Raw genomic sequence first — 12961 nt, 5'->3', positions numbered from 1 at the left:
GACACGACACCCCGACACGGCACCCCCGACCCCAACAAGATACCCCCGACACCCCGAGCCCCGACACCTCCCGAAAAAGGTGCTCTTCACCCTTCCAGAGGCCGACGGGGTCATATATTTGTTAATTATGAGTTAGGTCATATATTTTTCGATTTATTGATCCCGGAGCATATATAGACGATGAAGAGTAATATTAGTAATGTCGGGTATCCAATTATTATTATGTGCATATATATTATTAATTAGTTCATGTTATTTGGTATTTAATTTTTTATTATGTTCATGATGATGATACACACTTAATTTTTTTATTATGTTTATGTTGTACTAATTTCGTTTACTCTCTGTCAACACCTGCGCGGGTCGAGAGCGCTCCGAGCCTCCTTCCTCGGCGCGTGCTGGGAGTGGTGCTATTATTCCACCCCAGCACCTCCGGAGAGCGCTGGTAGACAGTATGCAGACACCGGCGGGCGCTTCTTCTTCGGTCGGGAGAGGTCGGGGAAAGACAAAGAGGGGTGCTAGAGGTGGACGTGGCAGTGGGAGAGGTAGGAAGGCTGATGTGCCTTCCTCGCCGCCACCCCCGGCTGATTCTCCCGACCACAGGAGTGCTCCATCTCAGGTGGACCCGTCTGACTTGGACCTGTCTCGGATGTCCACGAGCCTCAGGACGACGAGCCTCGGGTCTCCGAGCCTTCGTCCCACAAGACTTGGGTCCCAGAGTCTTCATCCCAGGAGACTCGGGTACCAGAGTCTTCGTCCCACATGACTCCGGAGGCTAGTGGCCATGCTGATGGTGGCGAGGACAGCTTTTTCTAAGGATAGCTATAGCGACGGCGAGCTAGTTGAGGGGGGCAAGAAGGTCTACCGGCGTGGTGGTACAAAGCCCCCGCCCGTGCCGCCGACCCGCGATCAGAGGTGGTTGATTGAGCCTAACAGGGAGAAGTAAGTGCATTTATTGTTTTTTAACCTTTTGCCTTCATGTTTCTTCAAATTAATATCTAATGTGTTGGCCTTGTCATACTGTAGGGGTTGGAAACACGCCTCTGGTGTCCGCAGGCCCAACCAGGTCCTTGGTGTGCTTTGCCGGCGCCACTTCCCTAGGTGGGTCACGTTGCCCGGTGAGGGTGAGGTTCCACAGCTAGCACTGAGTTGGGAGCTGTACGTGGCTGCCCCGGCCCCACCGAAGGAGAGGGTGGACGGGGTCTTGTGCGAGACGATGGCTGACATTGTGATCTGGCGGTTTTGGGTAATTTCTCCTTTACAGAATTAAAAATGAACAATACCTAGTGATTGTACGAATCAGTGTTGTCTTGTTTGATTGCAGACCTTCTACAAGTGTCTTGAGGAACACGAGGCGGACGCGGCTATGGTTCTCGAAGCCGAGTGCAAGCGCCTACTTCAGAACTTACGGCACGAGGCTCGGGTGCAGGCTATTCAAGACTACTACGCCTCGACTAACATTAAGAGGGCCAGGAAGAAGTGTCGCGCCAAGTATCTGAGTAAGGAGAAGTACATGAAGGTAATTACCTATTCTTAAGGCCTTGTACTTCGTTTCCTTGATTTGATTCGTAGGCGTAGCACTGAAATTTCTCTTTGTCTAACTTAGGTACCCCCGAGATGGTGTGCTGATAGGATGGATTGTTGGGAGGCATTGGTGGATGAGTGGTGCTCTCCCCAATGGCTAGTCGTCCACAACACGGCCAGGGATAAGTGTGCCCAAATGCAAGGTGTGCCACACCATCAAGGGAGCTCCAACCTATTTGAGGACGGGGATCATAGGGTATGTGGTTTGCTTCACGGTTCATGCAATTTCATTCTTCATGCTAGCTTGAGCCCTTAACTGATATTTTGTTCCTCTCTTTTAGGCACGACACAACAAGAAGGACGTGTGATACGTCTCCAAGGTATCTATAATTTTTTATTGTTCCATGCTATTATATTATCTGTTTTGGATGTTTAATGGGCTTTAATATACCTTTTATATTATTTTTGGGACTAACCTACTAACCAAAGGCCCAGTGCGAATTGTTGTCTTTTCGCCTGTTTCAGTGTTTCGCAGAAAAGGAATATCAAATGGAATCCAAACGGAATGAAAACTTCGGGAGAGTTATTTTTGGAACAAACGCAATCCAGGAAACTTGGAGTGGACGTCAAGGAAGAAACGAGACGGCGACAAGGTAGGAGGGCGCGCCCAGGGGGTAGGCGCGCCCCCACCCTCGTGGGCCCCTCGTGGCTCCGCTGACCTACTTCTTTCGCCTATATATACTCATATGCCCCGAAAACATCCGAGAGCACCACGAAACCCTATTTCCACCACCGCAACCTTCTGTAACCGTGAGATCCCATCTTGGGGCCTTTTTCGGTGCTCCACCGGAGGGGGAATCGATCACGGAGGGCTTCTACATCAACACCATAGCCTCTCCGATGATGTGTGAGTAGTTTACCATAGACCTTCGGGTCCATAATTATTAGCTAGATGGATTCTTCTCTCTCTTTGGATCTCAATACAAAGTTCTCCTCGATTCTCTTGGAGATCTATTCGATGTAATTCTTTTTGCGTTGTGTTTGTCGAGATCCGATGAATTGTGGGTTTATGATCAAGATTATCTATGAACAATATTTGATTCTTCTCTGGATTATTTTATGCATGATTTAATATCTTTGCAAGTCTCTTCGAATTATCAGTTTGGTTTGGCCTACTAGATTGATCTTTCTTGCAATGGGAGAAGTGCTTAGCTTTGGGTTCAATCTTGCGGTGTCCTTTCCCAGTGACACTAGGGGCAGCAATGCACGTATTGTATCGTTGCCATCGAGGATAAAAAGATGGGGTTTATTGTTGGGGAACATAGTAATTTCAAAAAAAATCCTACGCACACGCAAGATCATGGTGATGCATAGCAACGAGAGGGGAGAGTGTTGTCCACGTACCCTCGTAGACCGAAACCGGAAGCGTTAGCACAACGCGGTTGATGTAGTCGTACATCTTCACGATCCGACCGATCAAGTACCGAACGCACGGCACACCCGAGTTCTACACACGTTCAACTAGATGACGTCCCTCGAACTCCGATCCAGCCGAGTGTTGAAGAAGAGTTTTGTCAGCACGACGGCGTGGTGACGATGATGATGTTCTACCGACGCAGGGCTTCGCCTAAGCACCGCTACGATATGATCGAGGTGGATTATGGTGGAGGGGGGCACCGCACACGGCTAAGAGATCAAGAGATTAATTGTTCTGTCTTTGGGGTGCCCCCTGCCCCCGTATATAAAGGAGTGGAGGAGGGGGAGGGCCGGCCCTCTCTATGGTGCGCCCTAGGGGAGTCCTACTCCCACCGGGAGTAGTATTCCCCCTTTCCTAGTAGAACTAGGAGCCCTTCCAAGTAGTAGGAGTGGGAGGGAAGGAAAGGGAAGGGAAAAGGAGAAGGAAGGAAGGGGGCGCCCCCCTCCCTAGTCCAATTCGGACCAGCCCATGGGGAGGGATGCGGCCACCCTTTGAGGCCTTTCTCTCCTTTCCCGTATGGCCCATTAAGGCCCAATATGAATTCCCCGTAACTCCCCGGTGCTCCCGAAAATATCCGAATCACTCGGAACATTTTCGATGTCCGAATATAGCCGTCCAATATATCGATCTTTATGTCTCGACCATTTCGAGACTCCTCGTCATGTCCCCGATCTCATCCGGGACTCCGAACTCCTTCGGTACATCAAAACACATAAACTCATAATATAACTGTCATCGAACTTTAAGCGTGCGGACCCTACGGGTTCGAGAACTATGTAGACATGACCGAGACACGTCTCCGGTCAATAACCAATAGCGGAACCTGGATGCTCATATTGGCTCCTACATATTCTACGAAGATCTTTATCGGTCAAACCGCATAACAACATACGTTGTTCCCTTTGTCATCGGTATGTTACTTGCCCGAGATTCGATCGTCGGTATCTCAATACCTAGTTCAATCTCGTTACCGGCAAGTCTCTTTACTCGTTCCATGATACATCATCCCACAACTAACTCATTAGTTGCAATGCTTGCAAGGCTTATAGTGATGTGCATTACCGAGTGGGCCCAGAGATACCTCTCCGACAATCGGAGTGACAAATCCTAATCTCGAAATACGCCAACCCAACAAGTACCTTCGGAGACACCTGTAGAGCACCTTTATAATCACCCAGTTACGTTGTGACGTTTGGTAGCACACAAAGTGTTCCTCCGGTAAACGGGAGTTGCATAATCTCATAGTCATAGGAACATGTATAAGTCATGAAGAAAGCAATAGCAACAAACTAAACGATCAAGTGCTATGCTAACGGAATGGGTCAAGTCAATCATATTATTCTCCTAATGATGTGATCCCGTTAATCAAATGACAACTCATGTCTATGGTTAGGAAACATAAACATCTTTGATCAACAAGCTAGTCAAGTAGAGGCATACTAGTGACACTCTGTTTGTCTATGTATTCACACATGTATTATGTTTCCGGTTAATACAATTCTAGCATGAATAATAAACAATTATCATGATCTAAGGAAATAAATAATAACTTTATTATTGTCTCTAGGGAATATTTCCTTCATTTATATCATATTGCTTGAGTTTATCCCTCTGTCATCTTGCCTAATGCGTTACTCTGTTCTTTTAAACTTAATACTCTAGATGCATGTTGGATAGCGGTCGATGTGTGGAGTAATAGTAGTAGATGCAGAATCGTTTTAGTCTACTTGTCGCGGATGTGATGCCTATATACATGGTCAAGCCTAGATATTTTCATAACTATGCACTCTTCTATCAATTGCTCGACAGTAATTTGTTCACCCACCGTAGAATTTGCTATCTTGAGAGAGACATTAGTGAAACCTATGGCCCCGGGGTCTATTTTCCATTATATTATTTTCGTATCAACTTGCTATTTCTATCATTGTTTATTTTGCAATCTTCATTTTCCAATCTATACAATAAAATACCAAAATATTTATCTTATTATCTCTATCAGATCTCACTTTCGTAAGTGACCGTGAAGGGATTGATAACCCATTTATCGCGTTGGTTGCGAGGTTCTTGTTTGTTTGTGCAGGTACTAGGGACTTGCGTGTTACCTTCTGCTGGATTGATACCTTGGTTCTCAAAAACAGAGGGAAATACTTACGCTACTTTGCTGCATCACTCTTTCCTCTTCAAGAGAAAACCAACACATGCTCAAGAGGTAGCAAGAAGGATTTATGGCGCCGTTGCCGAGGAGGTTGCACCAAGTCAAGTCAAGATTTGATCTCCCGTTAACAAGTCATTTCTGGCGCCGTTGCCGGGGAGATCTACGCACAAGTCAAGACATACCAAGTACCCATCACAAACTTTTATACCTCGCATTACATTATTTGCCATTTGCCTCTCGTTTTCCTCTCCCCCACTTCACCTTTGCATTTTCTTCGCTTTCTTCCCGTATGTCTTTTTGTTTGTATTTCCATGTGCCTTCTATTTGCTTGCATCCTTGTTGACATGGATTTTGACCAAGATAAAATGAAAAGCATAAACCATATAAAATATTAAAATATAAATACAAAATGGCAAAAAACCAGTTTTATCATGAAAAAATGAATTAATAATATAACCAATCGCTCAAATTAAGGACTAAAAATAGGCATATGATATATTTTTGAATGTCGATAATGCACACATTAAACCGACAATTATAAAATGTGACGAAATGCATTAGATTTTGTCATGAAGAAAATATAGAGGACACCGGGCTCGCATGCATGCCGCCACCACTAACGGCAAAATACAAACATAAAATTGTCACGAGGGATGCTAAAATCACCAAAATGTTGACTATATGATGAATGTTTGGCTTTGTTCCATCGACGAAATGAAATATTGAAACGATGCATAAAAAAATACATCGCGCTAATGAAATATACGTGTGATGTACTTGGTCAAATATTCGTCCGATAATACACATGACGCTAGACCACGATTTGCATGCAAAAAATAATTAACATGCACACCGTGACCCTAGGCCTTAATGAGCCATTTAATAGCTAATCATGCTTAGCCCATTAAAAAATATGGCCACATATGCATGGCCGTACTTCTCACAAGGCAGTTGTGCATGCATGGAATCAGTGATGTCAAAGCCCACACATTAATTAGAATTAGAAAAGGAGGTGAGCTTAGCCCATATCGGTTAAACATGTACGTGTTGGATTGCTAGTCAAGCTAGTTGGTTTAGTCAACTAGGATTAAAGAAATAAACAAAAGAAAAGAAAAGGCAGCCCACTCCCACGATCCCATGACCTCCAGAACGTAGGTGCGTGCCCAAGTGGAACCATGTGCTTCTCCCTCCTATAAATACCACCATACGGGTTGCTCTTCGGAATGCCATTTTTGCTCTCTTTTCCTAGCCACTCCGCTGTGCTCGCGTACATTGCTGCTCTTTTTCTGGCCGGCCGCTGCTGCTCACATATACGATGTCGCTGCTGCTCTTGGGGTTCTCTTCTTCCTCACTGCTGCTGCTTTCGACCACACATACACACTGCTGCAAGACCTTCGTTCGGCAAGGAGCGTGAAGAAGGTAGTCCAGGTGGGAATCATGATCCTCCTCTAATCTTCTTTCTCCTCCATATATCTCTCATCATGTCCATCTCTCTTCTTGGTTGATCATTGTGATACAAACCAAGGAGTATGCTCATCTGCATTGGTTGATCATCGTGATACGAGCCAAAGAGCAGTTATGTTCAGGAGAGGAAAAATTGCCCTTGGTTGGTCATTGTGACACAAGCCAAGGAGTATTCTCCATATATCTTCATCTTGATATTTTGCCTTGGCTGATCATTGTGATACGAGCCAACGAGCACTTATATTTAAGACAAGAAAATTTGCCCTTGGTTGGTCATTGTGACACAAGCCAAGGAGTATTCTCCATATATCTTCATCTTGATATTTTGCCTTGACTGATCATCGTGATACGAGCCAAAGAGCACTTATATTTAAGAAAAGAAAATTTGTCTTTGGTTGATCATTGTGATATAAATCAAGGAGCATTCTCCACATAGCCCCATCTTGACATGTTGCCTTGGCTGATCATCATGATACAAGCCAAAGTGCGAATATGTTTAAGAGCGATAAAAATACTCCTTAGCAGATCATCATGATACAAAATCAAGGAGCATACAACATATAATTTCATCCTGTCATTTTTGCCTTGGTTGATCATCGTGATATGAGCCAAAGTGTGATTATGTCAAAGAGGATAAATTTTATTCCTTGATTGATCATGGCGACCCAAACTAAGGAGTATATATTTTCCCTTCAATCGTAGATGAGAGCAACGCAAAGGTAAAGCTCTGGGAAAAAACAAATATGAAACATACCCAAACTCTAGATGATCATCTACATAAAATCATAGAATAAATACGTGCCTACAAAAAATGCACTCTTCATTTGTTTGAGTTGCACAAAACAAGACAACGTAAATTGTGCGTGTACCTTCAATCTAGTGCATGAAATGTATAAATTAGGTGTCTGCCAAACTATATTTTAAGCCTCTTGTTGGTTACACTGCGGACATGCATGATATGCCACGTCAGTATTAATACAAACAGGAAGATACACATGTAATTTACATCTGCCATATAGATTATGAAATGAGCATACACCATGCATATAGAATATGCTAAGTGAAACCTAACGTGTAAACATGAGATGATAAAAATGTTAGTTGTCTCATTTTGCACTAAAATAAAATATGCCCATAAAAGAAAATGAATGCGTGTAGGTTAAGTAAAAAATATAGTCCTACATATCCAAAATATGAAATCTAGAGCATATAAACTCTATGCAACACGCATATACTATCCACCAATAGTTAGAGTATATGCATGTGACCCATGATAAAATAAAAGATATTGCATCTACCTCGCTTTAGTCCTAACCAAGATAGACTGATTTGCTTAGCAGATGCTACCATCAAACGTACCAAACAAAATCAAACAAGATAACATATGGGATGGTTCTGATATTAGAACCCCTTTTCTTAAATTTTCGTGCATGTGCAGAGGCTGACATGGATTAAATCATGTGCCTCATCATTTCATGCATGCTCATATGTGCGTCAATAAAAGGTGTAACATGCATGTATTAAGTGAATACTCTTCTAGTCGACTCATCACTCGTCAAAATGAAATGACCTAAAAATTGATTAAGATAGCCGCATAGTCATACTAGCATATGTTGGTTAAGTCGACTACACAAATTAGGTGTCCGATGCAAAAAGCATGCACTGCACTCATACTCTATGTACCGATCATAATGGTATAAGAGTAAAATATAAATGAACAAGACACATGATAACTTGAAGAAGATCGAGGATGCTCCCCCGAGCACATCAGCGTCAACGACAGCAAGGAGGAGCGATTTTTCTTTATCACTTCGTAGTAGTCATGTGTTGCAATTCTATGTAGTAGGATAGTTGGAATTCTTAATCAGGGGTTTTCTCTACGGAGATGTAATTAACAGATTTTTTATGTAAATGTAAGAGTTCTAGAAATAAAGTACCTGCAATGTTTGATCCTATTTTTATTGTATGCATCTACGCATTTAAATTATTCACTTTGTATCAATGACGTGGACGCGTATTTTCACGCCCGCCATTTTCCCGTCATCAATCTTTGCTTGCTAAAAATCTATTGATATGGATCCACTTAAAGTGTTCTACTTGGATCATCTTCGATCCTTATGCGCTCGTGCTGAAACCCCAACTAGCCTAGTTGATGGGAAATCTTTAGATGAGCATGCTCATTTTGTGCGTCATCATTTGTCTGAAAAGGGGAAGCTCTTATGGTATCAAAGAAATAGTTTGCTATGCTATGCTTGGAATCTTTGTGAAATTTATGACTTTACTTGTTGCTCTAAGAACCCTAAAAACACCTTCCCTACCTATGTGAGTTTAATTATAATGAAATCTTATCTTCTTATGGAAAGGGTGTTTATAGTTACTATGATATCGAACAAATTGAAGAATTTGTCGTTTTTAAGGGTGCTCATGAAGTTGCTTCTTTGATTGAAAAGTATGATATTACTTTCTACAAATCTGAAAATTCCGACATACTTAAATATTGCTATGAAAACTATGCTCACAATGCCTATGTTAAGGAATTATTGAGAGAATGACCGTTGCTTTGGAAGAAAATAATGATATGCACGAATCTATAGATAATTATGATTCCGATGATTTGATTGAAATGTCCCTTGATGAGAATGATGCTTGCTATTCTTATAGCCATGATGCCAATATTTATGGAGATGGATTTGCTATAGGTCCTTATGTTAAACACGAGATTATTGCTATTGCACACATACTTGATAGTTCCTTGAATCAAAATCAAGATTGCGGTGATTTTACTATAAATTCTATGAATGTCAATTGTGCTAATAATATGCAAAACCCTAAGCTTGGGGATGCTAGTTTTGCTATGTCTACTACTTGTTGCAATGATCATGATTGGGGTGATTCTTCTTTTGATCTTGAAAATTTATTTAAGCCCCATGATGAATATGAGATTGATAATAGTGTTTGCAATATTATTGAAAGTGGGTTTGGAAGAGTGTCAACTTTAGATCCCACATATTTGGAGAATGTTCAATCTTATGAAATTTTTGATAAAAGTGGGTTTGGAGAGGTCATGACTTTAGTTAATGTTAATCCCACTATTTTGGAAGAGTGTCAACTTTGCATGCATGTGGATCATGTTGAAAATATTTTATGTAATAGCTATTTTGTTGAATTTGCTTATGATCCCACATGTAATTATTATGAGAGAGGAAATATGACTGTAGAAATTTTCATGTTACTAAATTACCTCTCGTTATGTTGAGATTGCTATTGTTTCTTTCTGCTTCCTTGCATATGCTAGTTTTTGCTTGTCTTGATAATTTGTTTGCCTATAAGATGCCTGTGCATAGGAAATATGTTAGACTTAGGTGTGATTGTTACATGTTTTATGTGTTGGGGATCGTAGCAGAAATTCAAAATTTTCTACGCATCACCAAGATCAATCTATGGAGTAATCTAGCAACGAGGGGAAGGAGAGTGCATCTACATACCCTTGTAGATCGCTAAGCGGAAGCGTTCAAGTGAACGGGGTTGATGGAGTCGTACTCGTCATGATCCAAATCACCGATGATCCTAGCGTCGAACGGACGGCGCCTCCGCGTTCAACACACGTACAGCCCGGTGACGTCTCCTACGCCTTGATCCAGCAAGGGGAGAAGGAGAGGTTGGGGAAGACTCCATCCAGCAGCAGCACGAGGCATGGTGGTGACGGAGGAGCGTGGTAATCCTGTAGGGCTTCGCCAAGCACCGTAGGAGAAGAGGAGGACTTGGGAGAGGGGGAGGGCTGCGGCAGAACTTGGGTACGGCTGCCCTCCCACCCCGCACATATATATAGGGGCAAGGGAGAGGGGGGCGGCCCCCTCAGATCCAATCTGAGGAGGGGGCGGCGACCAAGGGGGGTTGCCTTGCCCCCCAAGGCAAGGGGGGCGCCCCCCCCCCTTTAGGGTTCCCCCAAACCCTAGGCGCATGGGCCCTAGAGGGGAGGCGCCCAGACCACTAAGGGGCTGGTCCCTCTCCACATACAGCCCATAGGGCCCTCCGGGGCAGGTGGACCCTCCCGGTGGACCCCCGGAACCCCTCCGGTGGTCCCGATACAATACCGGTAACCCCTGAATTATTCCGGTGACCGTATGATGACTTCCCATATATAAATCTTTACCTCCGGACCATTTTGGAACTCCTCGTGACGTCCGGGATCTCATCCGGGACTCCGAACAACATTCGGTAACCACGTACATCTATTCCCTATAACCCTAGCGTCATCGAACCTTAAGTGTGTAGACCCTACGGGCTCGGGAGTCATGCGGACATGGCCGAGACAACTCTCTGGTCAATAACCAACAGCGGGATCTGGATACCCATGTTGGCTCCCACATGCTCCACGATGATTTCATCGAATGAACCACGATGTCAAGGATTCAATCAATCCCGTATACAATTCCCTTTGTCTAGCGGTATAGTACTTGCCCGAGATTCGATCGTCGGTATCCCGATACCTTGTTCAATCTCGTTACCGGTCAAGTCTCTTTACTCGTTCCGTAACACATCATCCCGTGATCAACTCCTTGGTCAAATTGTGCACATTATGATGATGTCCTACCGAGTGGGCCCAGAGATACCTCTCCGTTTACACAGAGTGACAAATCCCAGTCTCGATTCGTGCCAACCCAACAGACACTTTCGGAGATACCTCTAGTGTACCTTTATAGGAACCCAATTACGTTGTGACATTTGGCACACCCAAAGCACTCCTACGGTCTCCGGGAGTTGCACAATCTCATGGTCTAAGGAAATGATACTTGACATTAGAAAAGCTTTAGCATACGAACTACACGATCTTTGTGCTAGGCTTAGGATTGGGTCTTGTCCATCACATCATTCTCCTAATGATGTGATCCCGTTATCAACGACATCCAATGCCCATGGTCAGGAAACTGTAACCATCTATTGATCAACGAGCTAGTCAACTAGAGGCTTACTAGGGACATGGTGTTGTCTATGTATCCACACATGTATCTGAGTTTCCTATCAATACAATTCTAGCATGGATAATAAACGATTATCATGAACAAGGAAATATAATAATAACCAATTTATTATTGCCTCTAGGGCATATTTCCAATAGTCTCCCACTTGCACTAGAGTCAATAATCTAGTTCACATCGCCATGTGATTAACACTCACAGGTCACATTGCCATGTGACCAACATCCAAGAGTCTACTAGACTCAATGATCTAGTTCACATCACTATGTGATAAACACTCAAAGAGTTTTGGGTTTGATCATGTTATTCTTGTGAGAGAGGTTGTAGTCAATGGGTCTTGCCATATTCAGATCCCTATGTATTTCGCAAAACTTTATATCGTAGATGCTGCTACCACGTTCCACTTGGAGCTATTCCAAATTGTTGCTCCATTATACGTATCCGGTATCTCTACTCAGAGCTATCCGGATAGGTGTTAATCTTGCATCGATGTAACTCTTTACAACGAACTCTTTATCACCTCCATAACCGAGAAACATTTCCTTATTCCTCTAAGGATAATTTTGACTACTATCGAGTGATCCAATCCTAGATCACCTTTGTACCCTCTTGCCAGGCATGTGGCAAGGCACACATCAAGTGCTGTACTCAGTATGGTATACCGTATAGAGCCTATGACAAGAGCATAGGGGACGACCTTCCTCCTTCCTCTTTCTTTTGCCGTGGTCAAGCTTTTGAGTCTTACTCAACTTCACACCTTACAACTCAGGTAAGAACCCCTTCTTTGACTGATCTATTTTGAACTCCTTCAAAAACATGTCAAGGTGTGCGTTCTTTGAAAGTATCATCAGGCGTCTTGATCTATCTCTATAGATCTTGATGCCCAATATGTAAGCAGCTTTATCCAGGTCTTCCTTTGGAAAACACTCTTCAAACAACCATTTATGCTTTCCAGAAATTCTACATTATTTCGGATCAACAATATGTCATCCACATATACTTATCAGAAATGTTGTAGTGCTCCCACTCACTTTCTTGTAAATACAAGTTTCTTGCAAACATTGTATAAACCTAAAAGCTTTGATCACTCCATCAAAACATATATTCCGATTCCAAGATGCTTTCTCTAGTCCATAGAAGGATTGCTGGAGCCAGCATACCTTTTAGCATCCTTAGGATCGACAAAACCTTTTATTGTATCACATACAACTTTTCTTACAAAAACTTGGTAAGAAAACTTGTTTTTGACATCCATCTGTTAGATTTCATAATCGAAAAATACAGCTAATGCTAACATGATTCCGACGGACTTAAGCATCTCTATGGGTGAGAAATTCTCATCGTAGTCAACTCCTTGAACTT

This window comes from Triticum dicoccoides, chromosome 2A, assembly GCF_002162155.2.
Source record: "Triticum dicoccoides isolate Atlit2015 ecotype Zavitan chromosome 2A, WEW_v2.0, whole genome shotgun sequence".
Classification (NCBI taxonomy): domain Eukaryota; kingdom Viridiplantae; phylum Streptophyta; class Magnoliopsida; order Poales; family Poaceae; genus Triticum; species Triticum dicoccoides.
The sequence above is the reverse complement of the archived record's forward strand: the minus strand, read 5'-3'. Positions refer to the sequence as shown.